Raw genomic sequence first — 20,090 nt, forward strand, 5'->3', positions numbered from 1 at the left:
CTTGAAAGTAGAGTGAAGGCCAAACTTGGCATTATGAGTTTTCTAGTGCACTTGTCAGTTTGCGTTTATGTGTGTCAATTACAAAGAAATTCTGTATTTTTTCGGTAACCCTGTGGTCAGTATACTTTTGCTCACGGGTGTACCTTCAAGTTCATCTATTCGTACGTAGGCCCCTTAAACACATTGCGCATTAGTACAAAACGAATTAAATGCACTATATGCGCACATGTCTTCGAGCACTATCGACGCCTATCGGCGCGGACGCTCGGACCGGGCACGCTAACGTGTTGGTTGATTGGTCGTTCCTCAGTGAAAGGGTGCAAAACGCAGTCTGGGACATCGCCGATGAATCGGGCGGTAGAAGGGTTCGAACAAGAAAAGTAAATTTGATTTTGATTATCATGTGATCAGAAGTTGCCACGTGCTTCGTATGTGCGTTGGAGAGAACGTTCATCTTTCGGACATCATTCATATGGTCTTTCAGCCGTCTTTCGAGATTTCCGCTTTTGCCGAAATAAACATAGTCACGCAGGGAGTTTTATAAACAACGACTGGAAACTTGTCTTTCTTGAGCCGGTCTTTCACGTGCACCAGCTCCAGGCGGGAACATGCGCCACGTGTACGTCAAATGTCCGCAGAACCCGTGCCAACGTCTCGCCGACCCCTTGGCGCATAGGCGACGGCTGCGTGGGCCCGGGGCCGCATCGTGCGCGACAAAGCGCCATTTGCTTGTGCGCCGTTCTACGGAATGAATAAAACTAATAGGGTAAACGCAACCGGGAAGCTCGCGGTGCATTTTGAACAGGTCAGAGGCAAGGTCATCTTCGCTGGATCAAATCCTATGCGTTCTTTCTATCAAGGAGGAGGTAATTGAGCGTTTGTGGCAGGCCTGGTGAATAGACTCGTAACGAGCGACTGGTGTGCGTCTCCTTCCTGAAGACACCAAAAGAAAGGCGGCCGTTTTTTGCCTTCTACCAGCACATCTAGAAAAGGAAGACGACCATAGACTTCCGTTTCAGTTGTAAACTGAATGGCTGTCTCTATGCTGTTTAGATCCGCCGGGAATGCATCGAAAGATTCCTTCTTGATGATGCAAAAACAGACATCAATACAGTGCAGACAAATCTTTCGGGGGAGGGGGTGGGGGTGAGGAGCGGCCGAAGGAAGTCAAAGCCCGTTTCTCCACTAACTCGATGGCAAGGTTAGCCGCCGTAACTGTGAAGTTGAAGCACCCATCGCGGTTCCGTGCGCTTGTTTGTAGACAACATCCCGAAACACAAAAGTGTGTGTTCTCAAGGCAGAACTTCGGTAGCTTGAGAAGATCGAGCGCCTCTATCGCAGATCTGTCGCTGAATTTATCGTTGGAGATTAAGGGTGAGTCGGCGAGTAGTCGGAGTAGTCGGGAGTCATCGTCCGGAGAGTAGGCGGGTGAGTGGTCAGTATTTTGGAGCAGCGCGACAGTCGGCGCAACGCGCCGTCGGATTGTACCCAGAACGCTTCCTGCCTGCAACATACTCTGGTGCGTGATATAGCGCCAAGGAACCGGGAAAACGTTGGCGCAGAACGGGACGAAAGCGGTTCCCGTTCGACAAGGCGACGGGACAACTGCAGCAGCGACAACTGCGACGAGACCCGGGTCAATGAGCAGAGGCAGTACTGGAGGTGAGTTCCCTTTGGTTAAACGCTCGTTTCCCTCCCATGCACACCCCTTTCTTTTAGAACGAAGTTGTTAAGGGCACTTCCACTACCATGGTGCATGGTCTTGCGGCGGCGGCCTGCTTGGTGTGCTTCTCCTGTTGGGTGGTGCTGGAAGCCTATAGTCAGGCAACTCTACTGTTGCGTTTTGCCGCTGCACCATCACGATGATGGATTTTTAAGCAAACAAACAAACAAGCAGGCAAACAAAGAACAAGAACAAATAAATAAGTAAATAAATAAACATTACAGAACAGTGAAAAATCCCATCTGTGTCGGAGTCCCGATTTTTCGCTCTAGAGACGTAATTATCAATGAGTATAAAAAAATCTTGGAAGGGGATTCAACCCTCAGCTGAAGCCGATAAAAGACAGCCTTCCTGAGCAAGTTAGGGATGAGATAGGAGCGGAGTCGCTGCGCACGGCACTTTACCGCGTCACTCCTCGCGTGATGGGAGTAGGAGCATCGGACTCCTGATATTTTTTTTTTAAATTTTGACCGTAATAACTTCGGGATCGGCTTACATTTTTAGACGACTATTTTCAACATCGGCCCGCATTTTGACATGTTATGGTATGACGTATGGCGTATTTTAAATTATATCTACATGGATGAAACCAATCACTTGTCGTTAGCAGCAATTTGGAGGAGTGTCTCGTACGTTTTGTGGTTTTACTAATTAATTTGTAATTAGTTATCGACTAACTTTCTAATTAGTATATTTACGGCTGACATATCGATACTTGACTTTAGGGCTACTACGAATGGGATCAGTTTTAATTGTGTAAGAAGAAAGCCCTCCAAATATAACAATACACCACGTGACAAGCGGGACACACGGAAAGAACCGCGCAAAATATAGCTTGTCGCAAACAATTAAAATTTGTGTTTTTGAAGTCGCTCTGACACATGATCTCGATATGTCTGCTATAAACATAGTACTTAAATAGTTGATTATTAACTACGAATGAAATAATCAGGAAGAACACGAACTAAACATAGGAATACATACGTACATAAACCTAGGAATTAGACTAAGCGTACAGTAAATTGTGTCGCACTCATGACCAGGCATTGGCCGTTCATCATGACGCATTATACACCGCAGTGTTAGACCATACGCAGGGGAGATATGTGTACCTAATAATGCGTGTGATTTTAACTGTCTCGAAAGTGCTGTAGTTTCACCTACTTTTTTATGGCTTAGCGAAATAAGCACCACTGTTACTCGTTCGAAGTGTCTGAAGGCGCTTTCTACCATATATTGTGTTTCCATCTTAACTTACCGATTCTCGGCGGTGCCTTATATGCAGCGACGTGAAGAGAGCAAACGGCGTTAACCTTGTGCAGTCTCGGGAACTCTCTGGTCGAGAACTGGCAGTCGGTCGCCCTGAATCGCGGTGATATTCTCGACCGCTAGGCAGCCGCCGGACAGTTCGGGTTCGCCCAGTGGACCGGATGGACGGATGGATGCTGGATGGATGCTATAAGCGTCTCCCTTGGAACGGAGTGGTGAGTTGTGCCACCAAGCTCTTGTTACTATATTGCCTAAAGTCCTACCTATATTTAAAAAAAAAGAAGAAAAAGACCACGAAGAATTCTCATCACCAAACTTTCTGGACCCCTATTGGGAACTTTGTTTTTGTACGCCTCTGTTGTTTGTCGTTTCCCTACTTCCACTAATCCTCCGATCGCTTCTTACTAATCTCTATTGCGGGCATGTTTACTTTCCTCCTGCTCTCGCTGAACCTAAGGGCTTCAAGGAGGCCAGAGCCGCCTAATTCGACCACTGGGCAGATTTCTTCACATTCTAATAAAGCATGCACAATAATTTCCCTAGCTTTACCTCAGCAAGCATATGCTTCTTCTTCCTTGTTGTATCTCGCTTTATACGTGCGTGTTCTAAGGCGTCCTGATCTTGCTTCGAAAAGTAAAGAGCTTTCGTTTGAGTTATCATAAATTGTTTCTTTCATGATTTCGCTTTTTCCTCTTAAGTTGTTACTCATAGCAGGTTTCCTTTCCATTGCCGCCGCCCACGAGATTATCTCAGCCTCTCTGACTTTCCGCTTGACCTTCTTTGTTGCCATGTTGCTCTCCATACCGGTCGTATAATTGCTAATAAGCTTCCGAGTTGTTTTCCTCCACTGTGAATCGATGTTTTTCACGTACAAATACTTGTACACTCTCCCAGCCCATTTACTTTCTTCCATATTCCCTCAGTCGTTCTTCATAATGAATTTTACTGTGTGCTTCTGTCACTTCATAGCTTATCCAGCCTACATCACCCTGCATTGCTTCACTTGTAGTCTTCCCGTGTGCTCCCAATGCAAAGCGTCCCACTTACCTTTGGTTTCCATCGAGTCCTGATTGTACCCCTGATTTCAAAAACACAACCGCATTTCCAAATGTAACTCTTCGAACCATTGCACCTTTATACACGCCTCGGAGCAACTCGTACCTATTGTGTTCCTGTAGCGCTCTGTGTTTCATGACTGCACTTCTCATCCACTTTACTGTTATTGTATTTTTCTGTGTTTCCATATATATATATATATATATATATATATATATATATATATATATATATATATATATATATATATATATATATATACATATATATATATATATATTGCCTTCGTTTATCTATATACCAGGGTATTTACATTATTTTACCCGAAGTATTTCCAGGCCCTGTATTGAAACTGTCTGTTCACTGTTTTCATTGGGTATTATACCACCTGAGTTTTGAACGCTGAATTTCAGGCCTCCTCGCCTTCCTGTCCACAGATATTAGCCAGACGTTGCATCTCACTTTGCTTGTTAGCTAGCAATATGGTGTCGTCTGCATAAAACAAACCTGGAAGCTGCTGCTCTACTACTGTTGCTGCCTGTTTGTATGAGAGATTAAACCCCACATTACTTCGCTCTAGTGCCCTTTCCATTCTTACCTAGTACATCATAAACAGAAGTGGGGATAAAGGGCACTTTCTAAACTTTCACTTTCTGAACTTTCTCCTCGCTCCTCATCCCTTACCTTTAAACGCAAATTGTATTTTCTAGGTAAATCTCTTTCGAAATCTATAAACGATCGTCGCCTAAGCCTTCCCCTTCCAAAATATCCCACAAATGTTGTGGTCTACGTTGTCATACGCTCCTGTAATGCCTAAAAAAGGTCGCATATAGCGGTCTCCTTTTTTTCCTCTGGATATTTCAATACCTTAAATGAGGACAGATAAATTATCATCCAGGTTATCATCCTATCGATTCTGAAGCCATTCTGAAGTTCTCCCAGTATGACACTATTCACTAGTCATGCTTGCAGCTTTTATTTAATCGCCTGCATTGCTAATATGTACATTACCGATATAGTGGTCAACGCTATACATGCGTGAATTCTGTCTTTTTCCCCTTTACCTTCATAAATTAAATTCATTCGACTTTATCGTCAACTATCTGGTGTTCGCCTACCTTCTAAGGTCTTTTTTTTGTTCTGCTTTCAACAGAACTTCCTTGCTTTTTGGTCCTAGTTCACTAATCAGCCTAACTGGAATCTCGCCTAGCCCTGTAGGTGTGCTCTTAAGAATATTTTCTTCGGCTTTCTTCTAGTTGAAATTGTTCAGGGCCAGCTCCTTTTTCATCTGGTTCTCTTTCGTGCTCTTTTTTTCCCCTCAGATACAACCTAGTCGTTGCCTTGAAAAGATTCGGCTGTTAATTTTCGCATGTAATTTAATACCGCACCTCCTTCCACTTTGTTTCCTTCTTAGCCTAGGATATGTTGTTGTATTATTGTTGACCTCCTGCCTGATAAGTTTATGTTTTTCCAAAATATCCTAGACCGTGCTGCTTCAGGGCCGCCACCTGGCGGTGCTTCCGTACGCGCCCTCCTTTCCCTCGTTCGACGAGAACGTGCCACGCGGCTCATGAACCAAGGAGGCCTCGGCAACCACGCCTCTTCGATGCTGAGCCAACTGTTCGTACACAGGTAAACCAGACAATTGAGATAAAAAAAATTGAGCACGGTGGCACTACTTTATTCCGTGCCAGTGCTCGAAGCTCTTTTCAAAAATTTTTTTTTCTGTCTATGCCGTCACACAACTCGTAAACGGCTTGCTCCCGGGAGTCAGCTCTAAAGGCACCTAAACGGGCCTGAACAATTGAAACCTGAAAACCTCCGCGTGCGAGAACATCTCCACTTTAGTATACCACACGTACCCTTCATTTTCACCGGCAAACTTACCTATAAGCAAGTGCGGTTTCACCGTATCTTTTCGCTTAATAATCATAATCATCATACTCTTAAGTTTACTGCAGGAACGTTGGCTTCCCCCAGTCTCCGGTTGCCCATGTCATTCGCGAACCTATGGCACTTCAGCGGCAGTCATCATCGCGAGCCGCTATTTTGGGTGTTTCTACGAATAACATAAGCAACATTTAAAAATTGCTACTTTTAAATAAAAGTACGGGTCCAGCGAAGACATGCCTTCAGCCGTGGTGATTAGGCGGTTACAAGTGGCTTGTGGCAATGAGCCACTAATTAGCACAAATCTCCTAATTAACCTTCGAACATTTAATTTCAGCGGGCTCATCATTATTGGGAATTGAGGCGAGCTCTTTGTACAAGGAAAATCAACTTTTCATTCTGAAAAATATCTATCTATAGAGCGGCAAATTGCAGCTCTGAGAGCATGCGAAACAAACGCGGAGGCGGAACAGCGCGCGCAGCCATCCTCCTCTGGGTGACGTCACTGCTTACGTCAGGGAGTGACGGGCAGCCAACGCGCTGTGCCTCCGGCAAAGACATCGCTGCACACTCTCGATGACTAATAACCTGAGCCAGACGTGCGTAGGCAGGCTCCCCACTCTTAAGATACCTACGGCACGCCCTCCAGCCTCTAAGAACCACAACCAATATCTGTTTTTGAACGTTTACATTTAATTACCTGATTGACATTCGTGTCGTCTATCAGGTAATTGAGAAATCTGCGGAATACAATGGCTTTCATAGCGAAAGAAAATGCATTTGATTCATAAGGGACACCAAAAGTCATAGAAGCATTGCACAGTCAAGGAGCACTGGAAGCATACGTAAATCGAAACCGTGAATGCCAAAGCGATAACACTTGTGTAAATTATCACCTTAAATTGAAAGTCTATCCTAATCCACCTTACTCTAATTTGTACCAACATTAATCCACCATATTTCCCTTTCAACCGTCTTAATCCTCTTTAATTCACCTTAATCCATCTCAATCCACCTTAATCCAGTTTTGGGTGTGGGCCACGGCGTTATGCCGAGGCCGTGGCTGTTCACCGTGGGATTTCGCAGTGCGAGCTGCAGCAGGTCCAGCGCCGGGAATGTGACGTCTTCACGTGAATCACGTGAATTTTCTAGCCATCAGATGTCAACACCGGACGCTGGATTTTTCGCTTCGTGGGGCACACCGGCTTTTGCCTTAAAAAGTAATTTGTTAGATTTTCATGGTACAAAGAATTGGTTTATGCACTTCAAGCTGATGAGAGTCCACCTAGTAGACTGTCCATTTCGGACGCTGCTGATTGGGTGTAGCTGCGAGAGAGAGGACGAAACGAGCGGCCCTCGCGAGTCAGCAGAAGCCGAAATGGGCAGGCCACAAGGCTGACTCTTACAGAATACTCCGCACCCCCCCCCCCCCCGATAAACATGTCTTAATTGTTCTTATTTGCTGAAAAAAAAAAACGTACCAGAGGATCCGGGCCATTATCAGATTGATGTGGTCAGCACCGCTGGGCGGTGGCCTCACCACATTCGTTAGACTGCAGAGGCACATTGAGGGCTTTTTCAATCACTGTTTTTAGTGTCGGCCCTTCAGCTTTCCGCATCATCACCGACACTTGCATAGCTGTTTTTTGCTTACAGAATCATCCCTTGCTTCTTCGGTGGCTATCAGAGTCGCCTCCACGTTTACCGATCAGGGCCTTTCGCTCGGCCCAGTACCAGGCGTCGGTAAGACCAAGGAAGTTCGATTCAACCGAATTAGCGTTTTGTTTTAAGCTAATTTGTTTCACTTTGGGGCTCTCGGAAACTCACTAAATGTACAGCGTTCATTATATCCGATAGTTTGCCTTAACTTAGCTCGTCTTAATACCGGCTTACTGCTAAAGAAATGGTAGGGGTTGGAAAATGGGTGAAGAGGAGGGGAAAATGGTGGGCGTAGAGATCGCCGAGTACATTAAAAAAAGAAAGAAAAAAAAAGCGGCGTTGCACATGGCGGGGCCGCGCTCCAGATTTTGATGGTGTCGTGCCTCATCTAGGTGCCACTGCGGCTTTCTTGCTTGTACTAGCTGCTTACTCACATTTAAGATAATTCACAATTGTTAAGTGTGAGGAAATCGTAACGCCTGCACACCAGTTTGCGTGCTAATTATTCTTGAACCCTCTCCCCACCTCCCTTCCTCCATGTATTGTGCAAATGGGAGAACGGCCTTTAGAAGTACGCCGAAATAATTATTTTTTAAATAACGCAACAAAATACCTCAATTCGTTAACCAGGCACTCAAGAGAAACACGGACGTGCGGTGTTTTTTTGTTGGAAATGAATGAATGCAGTGAAAGGCCTCCATTTATTAACAAAACACTCAAAAGGAGCGCTGAATTTGCGAACTTCTTGTGCAGCGAATGAATGAATGAACGAACGAACGAACGAATGAATGAATGAATGAATGAATGAATGAATGAATGAATGAATGAATGAATGAAGTCCCTCAGTTTATTATCGAGACACTCTAAAGAAGCTCCCTTGTGCCGTGTTTTCCTAGTTCGGAAACGTATGTTTGCAGCTCATCCAGACGGTGGTCGGCGACCACTTCACGAGGACCACGAAGCAGCAGTGCCCGCCGAGGCCCAGACCCGCGTCGAGGGCTCCAGCCGAGGCCCTGTGCCAAGACGCGACGGCTGAGGAACGCCGGGAACTATGCGGATAGCGCTCAAGGAGAAGACATGTGGTAGACTGCATACAAGGCGCAAACCGCCCCACTGACACGGGATGACACTGCCTTGATAATAAAGGAACAAATAAAGAGGGAACACTCAGTCAAATTGTGCTGGTAAAATGTTCTTCCATCACGCTGATGTTGTTTATTTGGGGTCCAAAGGTTGGTTGTTACAACGGAGGAACTGAAGACCAACTTCTTTTTTTTTCTGGTCTTCCAAAACGTCACGAATTTCATTATTTCCCCATCCTCGGGCCTTTTATTTATACATTTAAGTATCAGTTATTTCTGCGCGGTAATTTTGCAAAGTTGTCGGTAGAAGTCTCTAAGCAGCGTTAGAAGGCAATCTAATCGAACTTTCAATCGACAAACAGTCCCAAGCCGGCGCCCAAACCCATGAGGTAACCATGAGCTTCTCCAGGATCTCCGAGGAGGCATCGCCACCAGTATTTAGTCTCGAGTCTTTCCTTGCTGACGAGCCTTTACTCAGATTAAGACTGAACTTTAAGGTGGTCCGAAAAATAACGATAATGCAAAAATGCTCACCTAACGACGTGCCAGCAATCGCACACACTTGGAGACAAAAGGGGAAAAGAGAAGAACAAGAGTGAGTCACTCTACTGTAGTGCAGTGTGAACAACACTTGTCTGGAGTGGTCGAGTGGCCCTTTTTTTGCAAGATTCTACTTATGTTTGTGCTTCAGCATATTGACCAAGAGTGGGGTCTGACCATGCGCGGTCTCATTCAACGTCGGCCTGTGCTTTCTTTCTTTCTTGCTTTCTTTCTTTCTTTCCTTCTTTCTTTCTTTCCTTCTTTCTTTCTTTCTTTCTTTCTTTCTTTCTTTCTTTCTTTCTTTCTTTCTTTCCTTCCTTCTTTCTTTCTATCTTTCTTTCTTTCTTTCTTTCTTTCTTTCCTTCCTTCTTTCTTTCTATCTTTCTTTCTTTCTTTCTTTCTTTCTTTTAACGAAGATGGCTAAATAGACCAATTGATCACTCTAGAGAAGTGTGATTCACAGCATAGTACATCAAAATCGTCACTAAGGCTTCCGAACACAAGTCCTTACTAACAAAGAAGTCTCACGGGAACGAAAGCCGTCGTTTCAAGGCAAGACTGAAACAAGGTAAGTAGGATCATCCAGAAATAGCGACGGACATCAGAGCAAGCACGACGCAGACTGCAACCTCCGTAGAACAGTAAGTCAAATTAGCCCTGCCTGCACGATCGTCGAGAAACTGCCAAACCACGGGGAAAGGTAGGAAAAAAACACTACCGCATCTTTATACGGCAAACATTAATTACTTATTATGGCTGTGCCCTGATACTTGGAATATCATGCACAATATGCTCAAGGAGGCGAGGCCGAATGTTCCAGAGCTACTCGCGAAACGACCGAAAACTTGCTAAAAAATTGTGGTTTTGGTAACTTCGTCGCTCAATCAAACGCGAGAGTGAGAGAGAGAGATAAAAGGAAGACGGGGATGTTAACCAGTCAAGAGTCCTGTTGGCTACCCTGCGCTGGGGTAAGGGAATATGGGAATCAAACGCAATATTATCTATATAAGCCTGTTGCTGAGCTTAGGTACCACTTCAGGTCGTGGACGAGTGGTTTCGACGAACGTTGACACATGCTGTCAGATAAGATGAAGGCGAGGTCGTTGGATCGATTCCAGCGCTTTGGTTCTTCATTGTTAACTTCATTTTTAAGTAGTTGCGCTCATATTTAATTTATGGCTGCACAGAGCAATAGCTGTACCATCAGTTCCGGGTCAATGATTGTCTAAAGAAGCTCTAATGTTATGCAACGATTCGCCATTTCACAGGAAGGCTCGAATGTTAACGCAAGTAACGCTCACGATTGTCCTTCCCTTGAACGCACTGTAGTAACGTCGAATAAATGTTGTAACTAATTGTGCCTGCAAGCAGACAAATAGATAAGCCAAGCGGCGGTTCAGATTATCGCTTAAGACATCAAGGTCAGGTTTAAAAAACACGTATTCACGTCACAATCGATGCGGATAATAGTATTCCGACTGACGCCACAAAGATGCCAACGACATAGAGAATGCGTCGACCTCAGCACGATATGTATAATAAAGGCTGCGCAAAAATAGTCATGTAATTTGAGCGAAAGGTACGCTTGCGTACGTTGACTGCACCGCAATACAAAGTTCCGCTAGAAGTAGGCTTCGCCACAGCACAGACCGTGGGAAAATTTTTTAGGCCGATTTGGGCCCATTAGAAGCCCGTGAGTACGTACACATTCCATTCATTTAAACTTGGCGCCAGTGTTCCCACAGCACGTGTTCCTATTTTGCTTCCTGTTCCAGCGCCCTCTACCGGAGAGGCGATTAAAAAAAAAGAAAGGAGTGGCGTCACGTGACGTATAGTCGAATAGGAAGAAGGCGAACGGGAGGGCGAGGGCCGAGGAAAGGAGAAAGACGGGGAAAAGTTTAGTGGCGCGAAACATTAAACGGTGGCGTTACTTACGCAGCGCGAAGCTTATCTTTCGCGAAATCCGGCCAAAAATTTTTTCCCACGGTCTGTCCTGTAGTGAAGCCAACTACTTGCAGCGTTTTGTCTTGCAATGAAGCCAATGCTTTCTAAAGTTAAGCAGTGCCCTCCACCGGAGAGGAGCTTAAAAAAAAACAAGAGACGAGTGGCGTCACGTGACGTATAGTCGAATAGGAAGAAGGCGAACGGGAGGGTGAGGCCCGAGGAAAGGAGAAAGACGGGGAAAACGTTTAGTGGCGCGAAACTTTAAACGGTGGCGTTACTTACGCAGCGCGAAGCTTATCTTTCGCGAAATCAGTGCAAAAATATTTTCCCACGGTCTGTGCTGTAGTGAAGCCGACTACTTGCAGCGTTTTGCCTTGCAGTGAAGCCAAGGCTTACTAAAGTTAAGCAGCGCCTTCTACCGGAGAGTCGATTAAAATACAAGAAAGAAGGGGCGTCACGTGACGTATAGTCGAATAGGAAGAAGGCGAACGGGAGGGTGAGGCCCGAGGAAAGGAGAAAGACGGGGAAAAAGTTTAGTGGCGCGAAACTTTAAACGGTGGCGTTACTTACGCAGCGCGAAGCTTATCTTTCGCGAAATCAGGGCAAAATTTTTTTCCCACGGTCTGTGCTGTAGTGAAGCCGACTACTTGCAGCGTTTTGCCTTGCAGTGAAGCCAATGCTTAGTAAAGTTAAGCAGCGCCTTCTACCGGAGAGTCGATTAAAAAAAAAGAAAGGAGTGTCGTCACGTGACGTATAGTGGAATAGGAAGAAGGCGAACGGTAGGGTGAGGCCCGAGGAAAGGAGGAAGACGGGGAAAAAGTTTAGTGGCGCGAAACTTTAAATGGTGGCGTTACTTACGCAGCGCGAAGCTTATCTTTCGCGAAATCAGGGCAAAAATTTTTTCCCACGGTCTGTGCTGTAGTGAAGCCGACTACTTGCAGCGTTTTGCCTTGCAGTGAAGCCAATGCTTAGTAAAGTTAAGCGGCGCCTTCTACCGGAGAGTCGATTAAAATACAAGAAAGAAGGGGCGTTACGTGACGTATAGTCGAATAGGAAGAAGGCGAAGGGGAGGGTGAGGCCCGAGGAAAGGAGGAAGACGGGGAAAAAGTTTAGTGGCGCGAAACTTTAAACGGTGGCGTTACTTACGCAGCGCGAAGCTTATCTTTCGCGAAATCAGGGCAAAATTTTTTTCCCACGGTCTGTGCTGTAGTGAAGCCGGCTACTTGCAGCGTTTTGCCTTGCAGTGAAGCCAATGCTTAGTAAAGTTAAGCAGCGCCTTCTACCGGAGAGTCGATTAAAAAAAAAAGAAAGGAGTGTCGTCACGTGACGTATAGTGGAATAGGAAGAAGGCGAACGGTAGGGTGAGGCCCGAGGAAAGGAGGAAGACGGGGAAAAAGTTTAGTGGCGCGAAACTTTAAATGGTGGCGTTACTTACGCAGCGCGAAGCTTATATTTCGCGAAATCAGGGCAAAAATTTTTTCCCACGGTCTGTGCTGTAGTGAAGCCGACTACTTGCAGCGTTTTGCCTTGCAGTGAAGCCGATGCTTAGTAAAGTTAAGCGGCGCCTTCTACCGGAGAGTCGATTAAAATACAAGAAAGAAGGGGCGTTACGTGACGTATAGTCGAATAGGAAGAAGGCGAAGGGGAGGGTGAGGCCCGAGGAAAGGAGGAAGACGCGGAAAAAGTTAAACTTTAAACGGTGGCGTTACTTACGCAGCGAGAAGCTTATCTTTCGCGAAATCAGGGCAAAACTTTTTACCCACGGTCTGTGCTGTAGTGAAGCCGACTACTTGCAGCGTTTTGCCTTGCAGTGAAGCCAATGCTTAGTAAAGTTAAGCGGCGCCTTCTACCGGAGAGTCGATTAATATACAAGAAAGAAGTGGCGTCACGTGACGTATAGTCGAATAGGAAGAAGGCGAACGGGAGGGTGAGGCCCGAGGAAAGGAGGAAGACGGGGAAAAAGTTTAGTGGCGCGAAACTTTAAACGGTGGCGTTACTCATGCAGCGCGAGGCTTATCTTTCGAGAAATCAGGCCAAAAATTTTTTCCCATGGTCTGTGCTGTGTGAAGCCAACTACTTGCAATCTCTGGCAGTAAAGCCACTGCGTAGTATAAAATGTACGCGCTTGCATTGTCTAATAAAATATAAAAGTAAAATAAAAAGGAGGGAAAGAGGGAAATCACTGCAGACAACGCTGTAATCATCTCCCGCGAGGCTACTAACACCAGAATGACTGTCGCCAGAGTGGGTGACAGAGGAGTGAAATGACTGGGATATAGAGGATAGCCGAGAGGACATACTTACTCATTGCGGGGTTGAGCTTTTGACCAGACTGACTGAATTTAAGGAAGCCGACCTTTGATTGGACTACTTTGCCGATAGGAATCTTGTAGGGGTTTTGCCAGCTTCAGTGAAACAGCTTTCACCCCGCTGCAGTAACTAGTCAAGAAACGACGATAAAGTTCCGAGTTCTTTATTGCGCATCACTTTATTCGGGAAGGTACACAACATGGTTGTGGCCCCATAGAAAAAAGGCTAGTACTGGTGCAAAAATACATTTGTAGGACTGTCAGTACAATAGTACAGCGAATACAGAAACAGGAGTTAATTACGAAGAGATGTCAAAACATGTCGCCCAATAGAGAAGGAAAAGAAAAAAAGAAAAAATATACGTTACAGAAAGATATAGATAGAGAGAGAGAGAGATGTAGTTCTTTATGAAGAAGGAAAAAGTTGGCACTCTTCTGCAGCCCTTGAGGGAGCACGGATCAGCACAGACGCCGCGGTGAGGCTCTTGAGCTGATAAATATAATAGAAGCATACAACATTTGACAATAAGTACAAGTCTACAAGGCGCAAAAATTACACAGCAATTGACAAAATCAAAACAGAAAAACCAATGACTTCAGGAAGCAAGAAATATTAGTTAAAAATAATACCTTTTCAGTGATCTTAACAAGTTTTGTACCATCCTAATATTACGCGGTATGCTATTCCGTACTTTAGTTCCAATAAACACCAGCACACGTTTGCCATCTAAATGTTTTACAGGCGGGAAATTCATATTATCAAAAGTTTCTTTCCTATTGAAACGTTTTGGAGTGTAATGAAACATGAAATGACTCGCAGTGTGTTACAACGTTATTAGCGCAAGTGGCTCACACCAACTCCCGTAAAGAACCGACAGGCAAAGTTTCACTTAAAAAACAGGGGCTTGCTTGGTTCGTAACATCGCGAGAAAAAGTTAGAATGCACACTGCACTCGTCGCACTGTTGTTCCAAAATTGCTGTTTTCGTAACGTGGTCTCCAAATCAAGCTCACGATGCCTGCTGGTCACCCGAAGAAACTGTTCCAGCTGTAGCCGAGTGGTTTCGACTGGCGTTGATCAGACTTCCTGATAACGTGAAGGCGAGGTTAATGGTTCGATTCCAGCGCGTGGCGTACTTATCGTAGATATGGGCGAATGTTCGATACAATTACGCCAGGCACAATTTTAACTCGAAGATTCTGCCTTCTGAGCAACTGAAAACAGGCTTTGCACCCACGCTTTTAAAGTACAGGAAGTAGTGCCCGGGAATGATTGGAAATCAAATGTTTTCTTCATATCTTATGATATTGTTCGCAATGAGTCGGGTATTTTCTACGCCATGTATGTAAAAGCGAATTTTCGTTTGTAATGCCACCCATTTGCCTCTACGCGCCGTTTTCCTATAAGGTCTAAATACTAAAATGCCACATGCTTGTAATTTACTTCTTTCAGCTGAGACCGTCCGGTAGAGCTTGGTACTGGAAACACTGCTGTTTACGTGGTGACAGAGAGTTGGACGAAGGGACGAAGAGCCCGGAACGAGCATCCACTTAGAGCAAAATAAACATTTCCCCATTTCACAAGGCGTCTTGCGTCTACCTTATAAAATTGCACGTCGCACAGATTCGATGGAGGCTTGTAAAGATCGTTCGCAGTCATTTTTGCTAAATAAAGAAACGATAGCGCACAGACCGAGTGCGTTTGAGCAGTAGAAGCGAAAAAAAAAGAAAGAATGTCACGCGTGACGCGTACCAGTACCGTTCAAAACGCGCGCGCCCAAAACCGAAACCGGAAGTGAGGTTCAGCGATTAATGCCGGCGGCTTGTTGCGCTAGTCGATTCGGCCGCTGGGCTGTATAGCAGTGTCTGCTCTTATCGAATTTCTTTCTTTACGGTGTCATTCTCGGCTGAGTGAACTTACAAGGCTGCGCAGAACAATGCGCAGTACGAAAGAAAGGACTTCGACATGGTGATTGTAAGGATAGAAAGAAGCATTAAAAGAAAAAAAAATAGAAAAATGATCCTCGTTCTGCCAAGTGGACCCGTGTTTCGCGTGAGCGTACTTTCATTTCTTTCCAAGCGCCGATGCAGAACCGATCACGTGCCTCTCCGACCGCCGAGTCATGTCGGGTGCCGTGGCCATCCGTTCCGCGCGGCTCTACCAGTGCGATTTGGCACCGCGATAGGCAAGACGCTTCGAGCCAGCTCGCCCTGTCACTGCTCCACGCCACCAATGGAGAGCGGCAGGCGTTTGCCTTCGTACAATTGCTGTGCGCAGTAATTGAGTTAATCGAACCAAAAACTCAGGGGTGTCTGCCAGTATCTTTTTCTTTAAGGATTGCTTTCACACACCAGTACCGCCGCATGCGATAGGTTATGCAGAATAATGTACATGCGAACCACATCTTTCTAAAAAAAAAAGAAAGACCTGACCACCGTTCGCGGGCATATATCCGCTTAATGTCGATATAGCGCAAGATGCCGTGTTTCCTTTAGGGTTCTAAGTTTTTACATAATTCCTTTCGACATTATCCTGGAAGCGACTCTAGAACGTTACGTATAGCAGCCAAGCCGTACACTCTACACGTGAAAGCAGGAAAAGAAAGTGAATGCGTGTTTTTTACAACGCTTGGTTACGATCTTGCGCTCAACTCGTTGAAGACGGCACGTCGTGAAGTGGCCAGGACAGCAGGTTCCATGCCGGCAAATAACTCCTCCAGCTGAGGATAGCCTTTACGAGCAAACATTTTCTTCGATCAAGCGGCTGCTGCTGAGCACGAGGTCGCAGGTTCGATTGCCAACTGCCCGGGCCGTATTCCGTTTGTTGCTTTCGCGAAAACAAGCGCATACCCGCGCTTTGGGTCGACCTCGGGTGGTCTAAATTAACTAACATCTTTGCTTCAGGGCTTCTTATGTGATACTGTTGCTCGCATTATTGCTTTAAGCGTGTCTCTGTAATGTCGTGGTGCTATTTGGACTTGTATGCGAAAACGCAACCTTGTTGTAACGGCATGTTAATTTTTGCGTGTTGTGAGTTGCAACTTGATGTTGTATTCAAGAGCGAATTAAAGTCGCCTGCGCCGTACTTTTCTGCCAGCGTCTCCTTATATCACCTCAATAAGATGTATAAAAAGTCGAGAGCCTGCCTCCTATTTGCTCCTTGCGGTGAAGCAGTGCCTAAGCCAACCGTTAACGGCCACCAAAAAGCCTAAATGAGCGCGGCTTCTTTCGTCCGCCTCGGTAGTGCAGTGGCTACGCCGCTCCCTCGCGGACCTCAAGGTCACGGGTTCGATTCTGGACTCGCCGAAACTTCGCAGGTCCGTGGTTCAAGCCCTAGTATAACTGAAAATCTTTCCTTTTTATTTTAATTTCGCAGGGTGCATCATTTTAGTATATTATCTTATTTTATTCAGAGCCCATTTTCTGTACATACAGACACGCCTCCTAGAGATATGATACTGTCTGCCTGAAGTGCCGTAACAATCTATATTTAAAGCGACACTAAAGAGAAACATGAAAATATGTTTAGATGAATAAAGCATTCGTTAAAATTGTATTTTCTTTAATTTCGCGTTAATAGGTTGGTTATTCGAAGAAAAAATGGGGTTCGAAGTTTTTTTTTTTTTTCAGATTTCGCGCGTAAGCACAAGGCCGTACGTCAGTGTGACGTCACGGATTTCAAAATATGATTTCGCTATTTGGGTCGTTCTGGCCCATTAAAAAGTGTTAAAAGTTGCCGAGTTCACTCTTTCGTTCTTTCAGAATGCCAAATAGTCCATAAGGATCAATGAAAAATTAACCGAGCCCGAGCACATGCCATGAGTAATGACGTCACAGCGATCTGGCGCCTGGACCACACCTCTCGTTCGACTTCCCGTCTCTTTTGGCTTAGCAGGCTACCTCTCAAGAAATTAGCATATATATATATATTATTGTAGAACGGTAATTTACTAGCAAGATCACGTTGTTTGTACGGGATATGGCGTTATTCATACGGCCTCGGGGCACGTTTGCTAGCGGTTGTGCGCACTTTGTTCGCTTCTGCGCCACAATGACACTAACTGATACGCTAAACCTGTTAATTCACGCAGAAATGTTTTCGGGCATGTTATTCCCAGCAAATAAAACGCGAGGCGCATAAGCCGCGGTAGCGCAGTGGTTAAGGCGTTGCGCTGCTGTCCACGAGGTCAAGGGTTCGAACCCGGCTGCCAAACGCCGCATACCTGCGGGGGGTGGAACGCGCGTGAGCTACACGCATTGCTTCGTCATTTGGCGCTTAAGATCCGCCGGATTCAATTTTTTTTTCTGTTAGTACAAGCTTGCCGGAAGTTGGGTGTGCTTGAGAACATCCGGCCCCTCACTTTGCAAATGGCGCTTGGACAGTGGAGGGCGTCGGTCCGCTACCTTGCCTTGAGGGATGTAAGCACGTTTCTTTTGTGTTTTAATAGTATTTTACGAAAAGCCAAATCGGCCAAGATGAAACGAGCATTAGAAAAGCTGCGGCATCCAGCCGGCGTTTGTGTAACGGCCTAAACATTACCAGCCATGGGCGGGACCAGGCGTCGACGGTGAGTACCATTCCAATCCTTTTTCCACTTATTTTTGTGGTGTCTCGCTTCTCATAATGCAGTTGCTAGGCTTTGCCAGTTGTTAACCTACTGGACGCAGGAATACGAGCCTGATGCATGCGGCGCCTCTCACTTCTGGCGTGTTCTGTGCTTCCAAACATTCGTAAACAGGATGAATATAATGCGTATGACTACTCAACTATAGTTTGAAGACTACTCAAAAGTGTGTGGAGCGAAATGAATGCAATAGAGACAGTGCGTTATTTAAAAAAGCGAGAAAAAAAAACACAACCTGCTTAGTGTATTTGTCGATAAAAAATTGTTCGCTGCATTATTTCCGCGTGTTATTCGGCGACGTCTATCTTAGATCCGTAATAATAAAAAAGAAACGAAAAAAGAGCGGGGGTTCTTAAGAAAATAATTACTACTGGCCGCACTACGTAGAAGTGGCGGAAATTCTAATCTACGCAATAGATGTTGGTACAATAACTGCAGTGTAATACAGAGCAATGGAAGTATATTCCACGTGTAGAATAACTTTTTCATTTAGCTCAGGGAATAGAACTAGAGCAACTTAATTTCAGTAATGAAGACTTGTTTCGAAACGAGTGGTGTAATTGCAGAGCTGATGTCAGCTAGGACTGAAAGCGCAATCCTGAAACCCTGTGGCTCGCGCCAACATCGAACATCGGAATGTGCAAAGAAATGCTTTGTTTTTGCAGGGAATGCGTTCCCGCTGCCAGCGCAAATACACACTACGTTGCTACTAAGTTGCTGGGGCAGCACTGCATGTCGTCGCATATATTAAAGTCGGCATTTCGCGAAACATTGCAAGACACAATGATTCTATAGTGAACTGCTACACTTTAAGCACTGGCTTACTTTTATTGTGACATTTCAACAAGAAGCCAACAAACATAAGAATAAGAAGCCAACAAACAATGACACCAATGACAACATAGGGGAACTTACTTGTACTTACTCATAGAATTAAAGAAATCATAAATTAATGGAAATGTAAGTGGATGAAAAAACAACGGCCCGCTTGGTGTGTTTGTTTGTTGGCTTCTTGTGATTTAATTAATAAAAATCCGGCCCCTCACTTCTCTAACGTCCCCTTACAGTAAATTAAATAGCAATAATATATTTAGTGGACAAAATTTTGTAAATTAGTTGCTACTCTAGAAAAACGCATTATATACGAGCAATATCTTGCCGCTTAATCCCGTAACGCCCAAACACAGTTAAATATTACAGATAATAAAAACAACTTGTTCCCCTTCATTTCTGGCCATGAAGAGCACATTTGTAAAAATAAAAAACAAGGGCCCATTAAATTGTTGTATCAGTAAAAGTTTTATTAGAATAGTAATTCGTTTTCTTATTAACTATTGCTTTACACTATATTTCAGTAAAACATCGTTCCAGCGTACTAAAGACGCCAGGATGGGCTACGGGTTAAGTTCATTTGCTTAAATCTAGTATAAATGATACGCTGGGCATTACAGGGATAAGGCTAATCTTTACGAGATACTAATTGCACAGTCAAGTCTCATGTGCCACGACACACACGATCGCAACGCACGTTGGCTCGATTGATACGAGTTTACCGCGCGGATTGCGTCAGACAGATATTGATTTACTGTTGATACTGGCGATACTGATACTGACAGGCAAGTGAGGCCCACGATCTTGCCCTTCTTTAGAGGCGAAAGCCTTAAGTGGCTCACGATTCCGATGCTCTGGAAAACACGGCGTGCAATCGAAAAAAAATAACGTGAGCTCGCCTGGCGCACACATGCGCTCGTGCCGCTGCTCGAGAATTCGTCGTCGTCTTCTTGCACAGCTGGCTCCGATGCCGCTCGTCATGCCAAAAAGAAAAAAAGGCAAAGTTAATTTGGGTAGAGTTAATTAAGCCGCTCTAACCCATGATCTTCGAGGCTAATTGGAGCGAAGATAATTAATACACAATTATTTAGGTAGCGTCAATTAAGGCACTCGAACCCCCGACCTTTGTTGGGAGAAAACAAGTAATAAGAAGTAACAACGCA

At 45.1% G+C, this 20,090-nt stretch overlaps 1 long non-coding RNA gene across 1 annotated transcript; it reads left to right on the forward strand.

The window, feature by feature from the left end:
* Positions 1-1,880: 1,880 nt before the first annotated feature.
* On the forward strand, positions 1,881-8,762 carry LOC126539173 (uncharacterized). Its single transcript, XR_007601247.3, has 3 exons — positions 1,881-3,207; positions 5,533-5,680; positions 8,515-8,762. It is a non-coding gene; the product is annotated as an uncharacterized lncRNA (long non-coding RNA).
* The last annotated feature ends 11,328 nt before the right edge of the window (positions 8,763-20,090 follow it).

The sequence above is a fragment of the Dermacentor andersoni genome, chromosome 11 (assembly GCF_023375885.2).
Source record: "Dermacentor andersoni chromosome 11, qqDerAnde1_hic_scaffold, whole genome shotgun sequence".
NCBI classification, from domain to species: Eukaryota; Metazoa; Arthropoda; class Arachnida; order Ixodida; family Ixodidae; genus Dermacentor; species Dermacentor andersoni.